Raw genomic sequence first — 13,093 nt, 5'->3', positions numbered from 1 at the left:
CGGGGGGGGGGGGGGGGGGCGAATAATTACACACACCCCACTTTGCACTTATTGATTTGTAAAAAATGTTTGGAATCATGTATAATTTTCGTTCCACTTCTCACGTGTACACCACTTTGTATTGGTCTTTCACATGGAATTCCAATAAGATTGATTCATGTTTGTGGCAGTAATGTGACAAAATGTGGAAAACTTCAAGGGGGCCGAATACTTTTGCAAGCCACTGTATGTGTTGCTGAGATCATTACAGAAACATGTACGTGTGCCCATGCCCTTATGGTTACAAGATTAGGGCTAGGTGTCAGGAAGGAATGTACATTTTGGAGGAGGTTAGAGTTTGGCATTCAGATGGGGTTTATATTTAGGGGTGGTTAGGCATCAGGAAGGACTTCCATGTTTGGGGTTTAGCTGTTATAGTTAGGCATATGGGGGGGATCTTAAACCTGGGTATTAGGAATGGGAAAGAGGGTCATTAAGAATTAGTAAGTTGATGGGGAGAATATTGCACCTACCTTATCTGGAACCCAGTTGAACCGGTGATATGTACCTGGGTCCAATGCAGTACGCATTGTAAAAGAGCCATAGATATAATAGGATGCATTGCTCTCTATTAATGGCGTTTAGGAATTGCTGCTGCACATGTGCAGACAGTGCACAGAAAGGGTGATCTGTTCTTTGATTTTTTTTAATGATTGTAATCCCAAACTCCACTTGTACAACCTGAAGTATTTAGAGAATAAGAATATACAAAGATTGCTAATATGTAAAGTGTGCAATGCCAAGAATGGAATGACACTGGCAAAGATACAGTATGTTCAACATATTCAAAAATGCACTTTATTCGGTGCAGAAGTCTTTTGGGGTGCAGGTCAAGATATTCCCAGAGGCTGTATGAACATCATATGCATCCCTACAAAATACATGGAGGTTGCTATAGCGATTGGCATTTTTTTTCTCAGTACTTTGTAATTGTTTTTAGTTATGTCTCTATTCGTTTTCATAATCTTGATGCAATAATATTTGATACTTTCTGTATACATTTGTAAGGTCTAACTTGTACAGTAAGACTTTTCTTTATTTTTTTTTTCTATATTCAATTTTGCTAGCTAGTAATAAAAACCCACTAAATCTGTTTATAATTTCTAATAAGTATTTACAAGAATGCATAATTATAATATGTATATGTTCAAATGTGCCTCTAGGGGCACCTGTGCGTAAACCACATTACTCTTCATAGATAAGTGCAGTGCAGACTTTTTTTTAGAGTTGCCATTAAGTATGCTTTTTTCCTTTCAAAGCATCATAAACCTTTTCCTACCCCAACTCAAGGATTGTGATTGCACATTGAGGCATCCAGCTAAATAATGGGTTAGTATTTAGCTTTGGTAGGGGCAGAGCTATATTTGGCTTTCTAGATTAACACTGATTATGTATTTACAGTGTCCCATGTTTTTAGGCTCTTAAGTATGCTGTACCTGTACGTTGTACCTGTACCTGTATATTGTGCACATAAAATGATTCAAACCAGTCACACACTGATGGTTTACATGGTTTAACGTCTGATAGTGTATGGTAGCCTTAACTGAATACAGTAAAATGTATGTTCCTGTTAACGTGCTTGCAAATGTATATGATAGACTTTTTTTTTTCTATAAATTGGCTATAGTTTTGGTGGGTCATTATTGCTATTTAGTTTTGGAACTGGCTTTTTAATTTATACATTGTACCAATGTATATTACTTTGTATATCTTAGTTTACCGGTATTTAGAAGGACAAAGTATTCTTATATATTGTGTGAATTTTTTTTTTCACAAGAAAAAAAGTTGCATATTCATTGGCCAACTTTATTGCACTTTAAACTCTTTAAGGGCTTGTTCACACTGCAGGTGTTTTCGGGGTTTTTCGGATTTTAAAAATGCCCCCGACCACGTGGCCAATGAATGTCTATGAGAAGGTTCATATCAGCGAAAGTCGTGCGCGGTGCGGCTAGCAAAGCGGAGCGTGTTCCATTTTCGGGGTGATTCCGCTCAATGGAAGGTATGGGAAAATCGGAAACCGCGTACAAAAATGCACAATAAGGCACAATGGCGCGTTTTTAAGAATAAATACATTGTATTTATTATTTTCCGGGTCAAAGAGTTCACTTCCTGACTTGCGTCAGGGAGTGAATTATAAAACCGCTTGGAAAAAACGCTTAGAAAACCGCTTATTGCAAAAACGAATCGCCCACCCAAGCCCCAGGAATTGAAAAAGAATATGCGTCAAAAACCGCCCAATGTGAACAAGACCTAAATGCTAGTATGAAGTAAGGGTTTTCAAAATATTTCACTTATTTTATAATAGATGATTGAATCTGTCATTTGTTGGTTCATATATATTATCACAATTGTATGAAAGATTGAAGGAAAACTCCAGGAGATTAAAAAATAAATATTGTGTTGCGCAAGTGCTGATTATTTCTTGATTATTTATTACTGACCTCGGCGCAGTTCTTACCACAATGCAGTATTTCTATAGGTGAGGAGGGCGAGGCCTGATTTTTGTCTTTACTTTCCTCACTCCTGTGGTCAGGACTATAGCATCTCTTCCATTCCTGGCACCAAAAATGGAAGAGATCCTAGATGCAGTGGAGTGCAGGCCCGCTTATTTCTCTGTATGGAATTACCACACTGGGGGGAAATAAGACGATTTGGTGTGTTTTTTCGTTGAAATGGGCTTTTAACCTTGGCTGTAAAGGCAATTGTAAAGCTATCTGTGGTACTTGTTGCCTCATAGCCATTAGGTGTTATCCATGTTTGAAGAAAAAAACAATATTTCAGTGGTTGCTGTACTTACAGGTTTGAAGCCTAGTACAAGAAACTATTAGATGACTGCATCCACAAAAAATCTAAAGGGGTTTTAGCCAACATCTATGCAGTAACCTGCATCTATGGAGGGGCACTAAATTCTGGACTTTTAAAAGGTTTAATCTGTTGGCCATAGTAAAAGAGTGTTCCTTATTCCATTAGACTTACATCCTACAGCCATCATTTAAAACTCCTGGAGTTGTCCTTTCATTAACTTTTGGATATTGTTTTATTTGCCTTGAAACAGCTGAAACGTTTAATGCTATTTTTATGAAATAAATAAAAGTTAAATGGTGACACAATTTTGCGTGGATTTTTTTAAAACTGTGAATAGATTGTCTTATTTACAAATTTCTTTATTGAACAGAAGCCAAAGAAATACAGCCTAATGTGATTCTAGATGATAGACCATTTTATACACTTTATAATGCCTACATTATGCAGTATATCATTACATGTAGATATTTATCGAATCATGTTAGCCACAGAACACATATGAACAATAAATAGTCCAAAAACTCAGATATAAAGTGAAATTGATTCAATTTTTTCCATCCAAAATTGTATCTATGCAAGTCATCATTAAGCTTAGCCTATAGCAGTGGCTGGATAGTGTAATGGTTAAGGGCTCTGCCTCTGACACAGGAGACCTGGGTTCAAATCTCGGCTCTGCCTGTTCAGTAAGCCAGCACCTATTTCAGTAAGGAGTTTCTAGGGCAAGTCTCCTTAACACTGCTACTGAGTGCGCTCTAGTGGCTGCCTCGCAAGCACTTTGAGTCCGACAGGAGAAAGGCACTATACAAATATTATTATTATTATTATATGTATATTCTATATCTCTCAGCATACTCTATATGCACTTCTCTCTGTGAGACCGTGAAAGTATGTTTGTACATTCCAACAACCTCCACAGAACCTAAGGAAGAACCTGAGGCAACAACACCATGTACAGTTCGTTGCCCGTGTGGGTAGCATAGCACATCAAAGCTTCCCCTCACTCAATTTACAAGTTCGGTCACATTACAGTTTGCTATGCTGCCTGTATGGCAGCGTACCACATCAAACTTCCCCACACTCCCCCATATGTCCACAGCTTGCAACACTGCCTATATGGCAGTGCAGCAGATCAAAGCTCCCCCACACCTCCAACAGGATGGAGCTGACTGTGGGGGAGCTTCTAAGTGGCGTGGGGGAGCTTTGATATGCTACACTGTCTTATGGGAAAGCTGTACATGGTGCTGCTGCCTCAGGTGCTTCCTCCATTACTGTAGAAGTAATTGGGATGTACCAACATACTTCCACAGTCTCACATTAGAAAATCAGCTTTACTGATCCTCCCCTGTGGGAGAATGTGACTTGCTAAAAGTTCATGGGGAATTTGCAAAATGATGAGCTCATTATGAGTTGAGCCAAATAATTTATGGAATTATAAATAACTAATTTATATGTATGGAGTATACTGTATATTCATTTACGGTGCACTGAACATGTTCCCAATCCTCTCTCATCTTGAAACTGGATCAATCAAAAAATTATCAGCTACACCATTTGATTGGTCCAATCTCGGGGTAAAATAAACATAATATCTCCATATGCTCAAAATTAGCATCTCATTGATTGTCTATTTGTTAGTTAGTGGTTAGGGCTCTTTTACACCAGAGCAGAACTTAAACAGAGTTAAATGAAAGTCCATAGACTTTCATTTTACCTTTCACAAATCTAACGCTGCGTTATAGTGCAGTACTCTATGACGCAGCCGGGAGCTTTTAACCATCCGGTGCCAGCGTTTTCCTGTCGGGGGAATTATAACTACCGCCGCTAATCAGTATCGCACCGCAACATCCCGACGTCATGCTGCAAATCATAACACTTGCAGGAAATAGGCTCCTGCAAGCGTTATGTAATGTGAAAGAAGCCTTAGGATTCCGATAAGGTGAGTGTCTTACCAACTTCCATAAGTTTATGATTCTGTAAGTATCAAACAGTGTTTGAGACTTGCAGCGCCTGGGAAAGCTGCCAGCATATCCTAGGGGGATTATCTACCAATAAAATTTTAGCTGAGCAGCAAGAATTTGAAATGATTTTTCAGCTAAGGAAATAGTAAGGGGTTAATCATCTAAGAAAATAGTCAGCAAGGGTAAAGGATTAAAATTCACACATTGTTGAAACTTATGAATCATTAATAAGTGAGGCCACTTTACCCTGTTCTTGGTTTGCCTTTGGTGTACATGTAAGCCTCTTACAGTGTATATATTGTAATTATTGTTATTTGATAACTCAAGATTACTGTGATTATTGTTTTATTAAGGGTGGGGGTGTTGGAAAACCAGGCGTGGCCATCTGCCATCCTAGAGTGAGCATGGAAACCTAGCGTCCTCTCGCCCGTCTACACTGATCATCTGGCCGGCCAGGGAAGACTCCCACGGACTTCAAAACACAAATTTGTGTGGTAGCGTATAACTGCGGGACGCCGCAGATACAAGCCTTGTTGATAAAGTGGAGAAATTACAAGGAATGAAGAGGTGGTGAGTGCTGCATAGCAGCGTGTTAATCCATGGACACTGATTGAATAGCAAGTGCGTGCATTCACGCTGTGATAGCGCAGTACAAACAAGAAAAGTATTGGATTATTAACAGGGAATTGATACCTATGTGAATTGATGTGGTTTGGTGGCGTTTCATAAGTACAGCAGTAGGAATGCCGTACCAAGAGACTGGCTTTTTCACATTAAGGACCGTTTTCCCGGCAGACACGCTAAATTAAGCTACTCAACTAACCAGTCCCTGGCCAAGGGCAGAGTATGTATGGGTGTATGGATGTGGATTGAGAAATGCAAGGAGCGCTCCTCTATAAGCTGGCATGTTTTTAAGGGGGAGGGAGGTTGGTTTTGAAGGGGTTTCTATGTATTTTGGATCAATAAATTTATATGCACAGTGAGAAGTTGATTCCTAATTTTTGTGTTGGAAAACCAATTGAGCCAACAATTTCCCCTCTGCCCCATTGCTATACAGTAGGGAGTTTGCCAGATAATGAGTGGTGTGCATAGCTACTGTACAGAGTGGTGTATTCTATCACTGGCTTTCTTAGTCCTATCATGTGATTGGAAGCAAGAAGATGTCAGCATTGCAGTGCCACTGCGGTTGGAGGAGAAGAGAAGAAAGCCAATTCAGATATTCGGACAGGTAACCATAACAGCTCCTTGCCGCCTGCTCTGCTTGGCTGTATTAGGCAGCTGAGTTTAGCTGGTCCCCGCTACCCTGGCATGAGTTGTCTAAATTGAGACAACTTGGGCAAGGCTGTGAATAGGTTAATTGGCAGGTGCTTGTGCTAGGTGATGCTCACAAGCACCTTTTCAGTGCCAAACATTTGACTGTTAGGCTGTGTTCCTACTGGCAGTTTTCCACTCATCACTAAACTGAAAGTGATCAGCTCCTATGCGTTACCCCATATAGCCTACGGGGCTAAGGTAGGTCTTGGAAATATTTATGCAGCCCTGGCCGCATTCTTAAAATTCCACTCATCCCTCCCAGTAAAATTGTGCGCGGGCATCGGGGAATTTGAAACTCACCTCACTCACATCATGTCTTCGCTTCGTGGCAACAGGATGTCACATGATGTGATGTCAGAACGTGCTAGCATATTACACGCTGGCGCTTCCTGACGTCATGTCTTGTTACATCCTGTTGCCATGGAGATGTGACGCGGGACTTCCGTGAGCGAGGTGAGTTTCAAATTCCCCGCTGCCCGAGTGCAATTTTACAGGGAGGGAGGGGGGAAGGATGTGAATCCGTCCACCTGTTGACAAGCCGGTGTAACAGCACACCGATCCGCAGGCTGTAGTTTGCCCAGCGCTGGACTAAGGCATCTGCCCCAGGCTACGTATACTACTGCCGCTTAGTCCCTGTACACAGCCCAATGGCTGGCAGAAGCAAGGGGATCTCCACTGGGCTGCAAAAGACCAATGGGAATCCTCAGCAACAGGGATAATTCTTATTGGTTCATGGCGGAGCATTGGTCTATTGCATCCTATAGAGAGTCCCTTGCCACTGCTGGCCTCCAGGCTGAGTACAGAGGGACTGAGCGGCAGGGCACCTGAGTGCCAATCGATTCGGACGGGGTGTGAACACAGCCATACAGCGCCGGATTTACCATAAGGCTAGGTAGGCACGTGCCTACAGGCACCTGATGATGGAAAGACGGCTCACTCCCCTCCCCGAGTGCCTCTCTCCCTCCTACCTTATGCAGAGTCCTGATGACAGTGTAAATGAGAAGTTACTTACCCTGCTCTCTGTTTTCCACTGATGAGATCTCCCTTCAGTCAGGTGCACCTCAAGCTACTTAATACTGAGGTTCTTCTAGTTGCCTAATGCTTGGGACACCTCTTGCTACTTAATACTGAGGGTACCTCTGGCTACCTAATACTAAGGGGCACCTGTAGCATGTTATGATGAGTAAGGGAGAAGTGACTGCTGGAACAGCCACCACACTTGCGGTGCAAGTGTGGTGGGGGTTTGTAGGTTCATGGAGGGCGATTCTAACGTGCCAGGACACCGGTGCCTATAGGCTCCTGTGAGGTAAATCTGGGCCTGCAGCCATTGAAACACAAAACTGACAGGACTGAACACCTTGGTTCACACATTAAAAAGTGTTGTGTCCTGTTTTAGACAGTTGGCATCAGCTTTGTATGTGTTTCTATGGATTTGTTCACAAATAGCAGGTGTACATTTGTGGTCCAGTCCTGTCAGTTTTGTATCAGTTTTCTATGGATGTGTTCACATGTAAAAGGTATACATTTCCGGTCCAGTCCAGTCAGTTTTACCTGATGTAATGTACAGATTTATGTGTGAACCAAGCCTAAATCTTCTCAATGCCAGACTGTGAGCTCCCTCATTGTCACTTAATGTTTAACCCCCATCTATACCACCAATCCCCAGTGTCACTGTTTATTTTCACCCCCCCCCCCCCCCCCATACCAGTGTGCTAGTGTCTTACTCATCTCTACAAAGGGGAATAAATTTGGAAGCCTCCATATCCCATCCATTTTAGTTGTCCTTTAAGGTGTACCTGAACTGATAGGTACTGTATATGGAGGTTGACATATGTATTTGCTTTTAAACAATACTAGTGGACTGGCAGTCCTGATCTCTTGGTATTTAGTATTTTCTGAATCACTCACCTGAAACAAGCATGCAGCTAATGCAGTCAGACTTCAGTCAGAAATACTTTAACTGCGTGCTTGTTCATGGTCTAGGGCTATAAGTATTGCAGGCACATAATCAGCAGGACAGCCAGGCAATTTGCATTGTTTAAAAGGAGATAAGTCAGCTTCAATATCTCTCTCAGTTCAGGTGTGCTTTAAATCCACTAGTGCCAGTGTGTTGCACTACTCTAAATGTGGGCACGTTTCCTAGTATAATTGTAAAGTGAACCTGCCTGAGAAGAAAAATACAGGCTGTGATTGAAGTTTTTTTTTTCTTTTTTACTTAGAAGCTGGTAGCTCCCAGAACACCATGATACTCCCCTGCTTAGTAAGTCGCTGATTTTAAATACAAAATGCAGCACTAGGTAGTGTACTGGTATCTTTGACCCAGGATACCAGGGTTTGAATCCTGGTTCCAGCCAGCCACCTGCACAGGAGGAGTGCCTGGACGAGACTATTGCTTCAGGGTGGCCTACTGAGCGTGACCCTTGTGGATGCAGCAAACATTAACCCCCACATATGAAATAAAGCACAAAATAAGCCCACATATGAAATGTAGCAATCATTAACACCCAATATATCACAGTGATGTTTCTGCAGCCTGCACCATCCTGGCCTATTTCTTAATATACACCCTCAGAAGCCTGCATCTCCAGAACACACACATAACCCCATATATAAAATGCAGCACACAATTCTTATTCAAAATTCCGCCTCTGCTGCTTCCACCCTGCAGCACACATTATGCCCCATCCCGCCTCCCCAAGTGAAATGCCGTATCCTCTATAATAAAACCCTAATGTCTGTGCGTCCCGTGTCCCTGTGTGTGTCCCACATGCACTCTGCGCATGTGCAGGGACGCAGAGATACTGAGGGAGATCGAGAGAGATGACGGGCCGGCGGGCGTGTTGTGCGCGGCGGATATGTGTGTGTGCGACGGGCGCATGCGCAGTGACAGGTCTAGCCCGTTTTTTAAACGAGCTTAGGTCCACTAGTAACTTAATATGCCCCTCGCATACACACAATTCAGTAGGCTTCCTCTAGAGCCTGCACCCCCATATTTAAGAGTATTTAATATTCAAAATGCCCTCTCTGATTCCCCCTCCCCCCACACACATACATGCATACAATGCCACATACCAAATGTGGCATTGTCTACTTCGGTAGCAACAGTGATTGGCAATCAATTGCCAATCAATCACATGCTGTTGTACAAATGGAATAGACAGCAGGTTGGAATTATAGGCAATTAGCTAGACATCCCCAGCCCAACACCGTGCAGGACGTTTGGCATTTGCCAGAGAACACCAAAATTAGCAAATTTGTCACTGGCCCCCTGTGCTCTTCACAGATGAAAGCAGGTTCACATTTAGAATGTGACAGAGTTTGGAGACGCTGTGGAGAACGTTCCGCTGCCAGCAACATCCTCCAGCATGACCAGTTTGGCAGTGGGTCAGTAATGCTGTGGGGTGGCATTTCTTTTGGGGGCCTCACAGCCCTCCATGTGCTTACCAGAGGTAGCCTGACTGCCATTAGGTATCGAGATGAGATCCTCAAACCCTTTGTGAGACCATATGGTGGTGCGGTTGGCCCTGGGTTCCTCCTAATGCTAGACCTCATGTGACTGGAGTGTGTCAGCAGTTCCTGCAAGATGAAGGCACTGATGCTATGGACTGACCTGCCCGTTCTCCAGACCTGCAGCGAATACTGGCAACATAGGCTTCAATAGCCAGAGATCACGCACACAGCAGGGAGGGAGAGTGTGCCCTGCTACAGAGAGGAGAGGATACAGACAAGAGGCAGGGGGTGAAGCTGGGAAAAGCAGATACCACGGCTGAACTTTGCTGTTTGTATTTCTTTGGAACTTGGCCCAGCCGGGCCCTGTTATTTTGTGCTCTGGCCAGCCAAAGTCCAAAAAGGTCAGTTAAAGGCGTACGTTAAAAAGGGGCGCTGGGAAAAAAGGGCGCCGGGTTTTTAACGATAAGCATGGATAACGTTTAAAATTGTATTGTACTGTATTTCGTTTAAAATTAATGTTTTTTAAAGTTATAAATCATTAAATAATGTGCATTAAATCGGCAATTGTAAAAACGTTAATCTTTCGTTTAAATAGTGAAACGTATAATAACGTTTTAAAAAAAATTACTAAGTAACCCTCCCTGTACCTACTCCTAACCCCTAGACCCCCCTGTTGATGCCTAAACCTAAGACCCCCCCTGTTGGTGCCTAAGTAACCCTCCCTGTACCTACCCCTAACCCCTAGACCCCCCTGTTAGTGCCTAAACCTAAGACCCCCCTGTTGGTGCCTAAACCTAAGACCCCCCTGTTAGTGCCTAAACCTAAGACCCCCCCTGTTGGTGCCTAAACCTAAGACCCCCCTGTTGGTGCCTAAACCTAAGACCCCCCTGTTGGTGCCTAAACCTAAGACCCCCCTGTTGGTGCCTAAACCTAAGACCCCCCTGTTGGTTTTTTCGTTTAAAAATAATGTAAAAAAAAAAAAAAAAAAGTACTGTTTTTCGTTTAAAAAAAAAAGTTTGGAAAAAATATTGTACTGTTTTTCGTTTAAAAATAATATTTAAAAATGTATAAATCATTAAATAATGTGTAATCATGAGAAACAGTAATAAAACATTAAGTCTCCGGGCGCCGCTTTTAAAACGTTAGTTTTCTCCGGCGCCCTTTTTTCCTATCGGGTGCCCATTAAACGATATTTATTATAGGAGTGAATGGCGGCGCCCGATTTGTCCACTAGCCTCAGGCGCCCGAATTTACTGTTACCCAGTTAAAGAGACTCAGAGACATGTTAAAGTATAGCTCTGATACTTACCCAGGGTGTCCTCCCGCCCCATAAACACGTCTAAGTCCCACGCTGTCCTCCTGCGGTCTGCCGTTCAGCTGCAGTGATCTCCGTTACTAGCTTCAGTCGATGCCAGTCAGGGTCTACTGCACATGCACAGACCTCCCGTGCATGTGCAGTAGACCCGTACTGACGTCACTGAGGCTGATAACGGAGCTCACCGCGGCTGACCGTGGGAGGACGGCATGGGACTTAGACGTGCTTATGGGGCAGGAGGAAGCCCCGGGTAAGTCTCAGTGCTATACTTTAACTTGTCTCTGAGCCTCTTGAAGCACAAGTTGTTACCACATAAGAGCCACATTAGTCTGCCTCTTTGCGTATTGGCGGCCCAGATTCCAAAATGGCCAGACTTCTGGCAGTAACACAAAAACACACCTGAGGTGATTCATGGTTTCTGTGCTCTGCTCTGTGTTAGCTTGTTTTCCTGGCCCAAAGTAGGGCGTAGTAGGCTGTAACTCAGTTGCTGCACCGTTCTCCGGGTTGGGGGCAAAACTAAAATAGTTCACCACAACAACCAGTAGTGAAGACATATCTTCAGGCTGAGACTGCCCATTGGAGGGTGCATGACGTGAGGAGCAGGAGCACTCAGCCAATGCCCTGCAGCCTGCACCCTTGCACCTGACACAACAACAGCAAGTGACAGTTGCCGGTAGGTGTCCAAAGACAAGCATGAGCTGAGGTGTGGGGCCTATGGACCGAGCAAGTATGGCCTATAAATTGAAAGTTTGCATTGTATTCGCCAACCGCACCGGCCTGGCCTAGCAGTCCATGATTGTTTTAGGAGAAGGCAGTCTGGGGGAAAAGTAAGCCCCCCCCCCCCCTTGTGCTTTAGTCCTGAAGTCACAAGATGAGCATTAAAGTCCAGGCCCATATCAGCTTCTAAAATAGCAAAAATATCCAGGCTTTAATTGTGTATTCCCTTTAAGGTTTGCTGTCAAGAACCTCATATTTTAAATTCTTTAAAAATGCAATGAAAAGTTTTAAAAAAACAAGCTGATTTAAAATGCATTTGGCTGAAGTAACTGCACATCTTAGCTCTAGACAGATGTTTTACTCTCCAAAACTAACATTTGATTTATGCATTTTGGACATAGTTCACATTCACATTGTCACTTTGATCTTCTTGCTATACATAAAAATGTCCACTAGATGGCAAAAAAAGGTTGTAATTGATTCATCTTCTACAGAAAACTACATTAAGAGCAATTTCCAGTTAGTTTCTACATTGATGATTATACATTTAATACTACAATAAGGCCAATCTACTTTAAGATTTGAAGAAGAACTTAACCTGAACCTTAAAAAAGTGCAAGATTTGTAGGAACGCACTGAAACTTAGGTGATGTGCTAATAGCTCCAACCATTCAGTAATATGGGAGTATCTTCATGGAAAGGGAGTCAGTTGAGCCAGCAATGTCCATTAAAAGTGAACTTTTATTATAATTCCTTCAATAAAACATGAAAAGATATGTGCAGACAACAGTGCAACATTTCAGAGCACTGAGCTCAGGTCTCAAGCATGACATGAGCACCAAATAGCAAAAACATAAAAAAACACTGACGAGTGAGGTTAATAACATTGGTCATCTCACTACAATTTCTCCTGTCAACATTCAGTTGGGGTGTTTGAAGCAGATTACAAGGACCAGGAAAAAGCTGGCCCATCTAGTCCAAATCCTCGGAAGAGCCACTGTACAAATACATTGCTGAGAAATATAAAGAGGAACGTTAACCCAGGATTGAACTTCACCCCAATCAGTAGCCGATACCCCCTTTCCCACGAGAAATCTATTCCTTTTTCTCAAATAGATCATCAAAGATATCTGCTGTGGCGTAGCAATAAGGGATGCAGGGGTTGTGACCGCACCGGGGCCCTTGGGCCAGAGGGGCCCTCTACGGCCTCTCCTTCATCCATCTTATTAGCTTTTTATTGGTGGTATGCTGATTATGAACATCTCTATATGTGCTTTGAATAGTGGTAATCCTTAACAAGCTGTTTTCTTACTCTTGATTACATCTCTCTGACACAGCAGCTGTCCTTGATAGGTTTTTGTGCTCCATATTAATAGAGTGCTTGGGGCCCCATGAAAAACTTGCACCGGGGCCCCAAGCTCCTTAGTTACGCCACTGGATATCTGTATCGCTGAAGTTGTGGTGAAACCCCGCCTACAATGTGATATCAGAGCCA

The 13,093-nt window shown here is 43.0% G+C and overlaps 1 long non-coding RNA gene across 1 annotated transcript in view; it reads right to left on the bottom strand.

The window, feature by feature from the left end:
* The window catches only part of LOC137518595 (uncharacterized), a 62,295-nt gene extending 52,465 nt beyond the window's left edge, over window positions 1-9,830 (bottom strand). Inside the window, exon 1 of the long non-coding RNA XR_011020852.1 lies at window positions 9,727-9,830. This is a non-coding gene — a long non-coding RNA (uncharacterized lncRNA). The remainder of the gene's footprint in view (window positions 1-9,726) is intronic.
* Between the last annotated feature and the right edge of the window lie 3,263 nt (window positions 9,831-13,093).

The sequence above is a fragment of the Hyperolius riggenbachi genome, chromosome 5, assembly GCF_040937935.1.
Source record: "Hyperolius riggenbachi isolate aHypRig1 chromosome 5, aHypRig1.pri, whole genome shotgun sequence".
Lineage (NCBI taxonomy): Eukaryota > Metazoa > Chordata > Amphibia > Anura > Hyperoliidae > Hyperolius > Hyperolius riggenbachi.
Note: the sequence above shows the minus strand (reverse complement) of the source record. Positions and strands in the feature narration are given on the sequence as shown.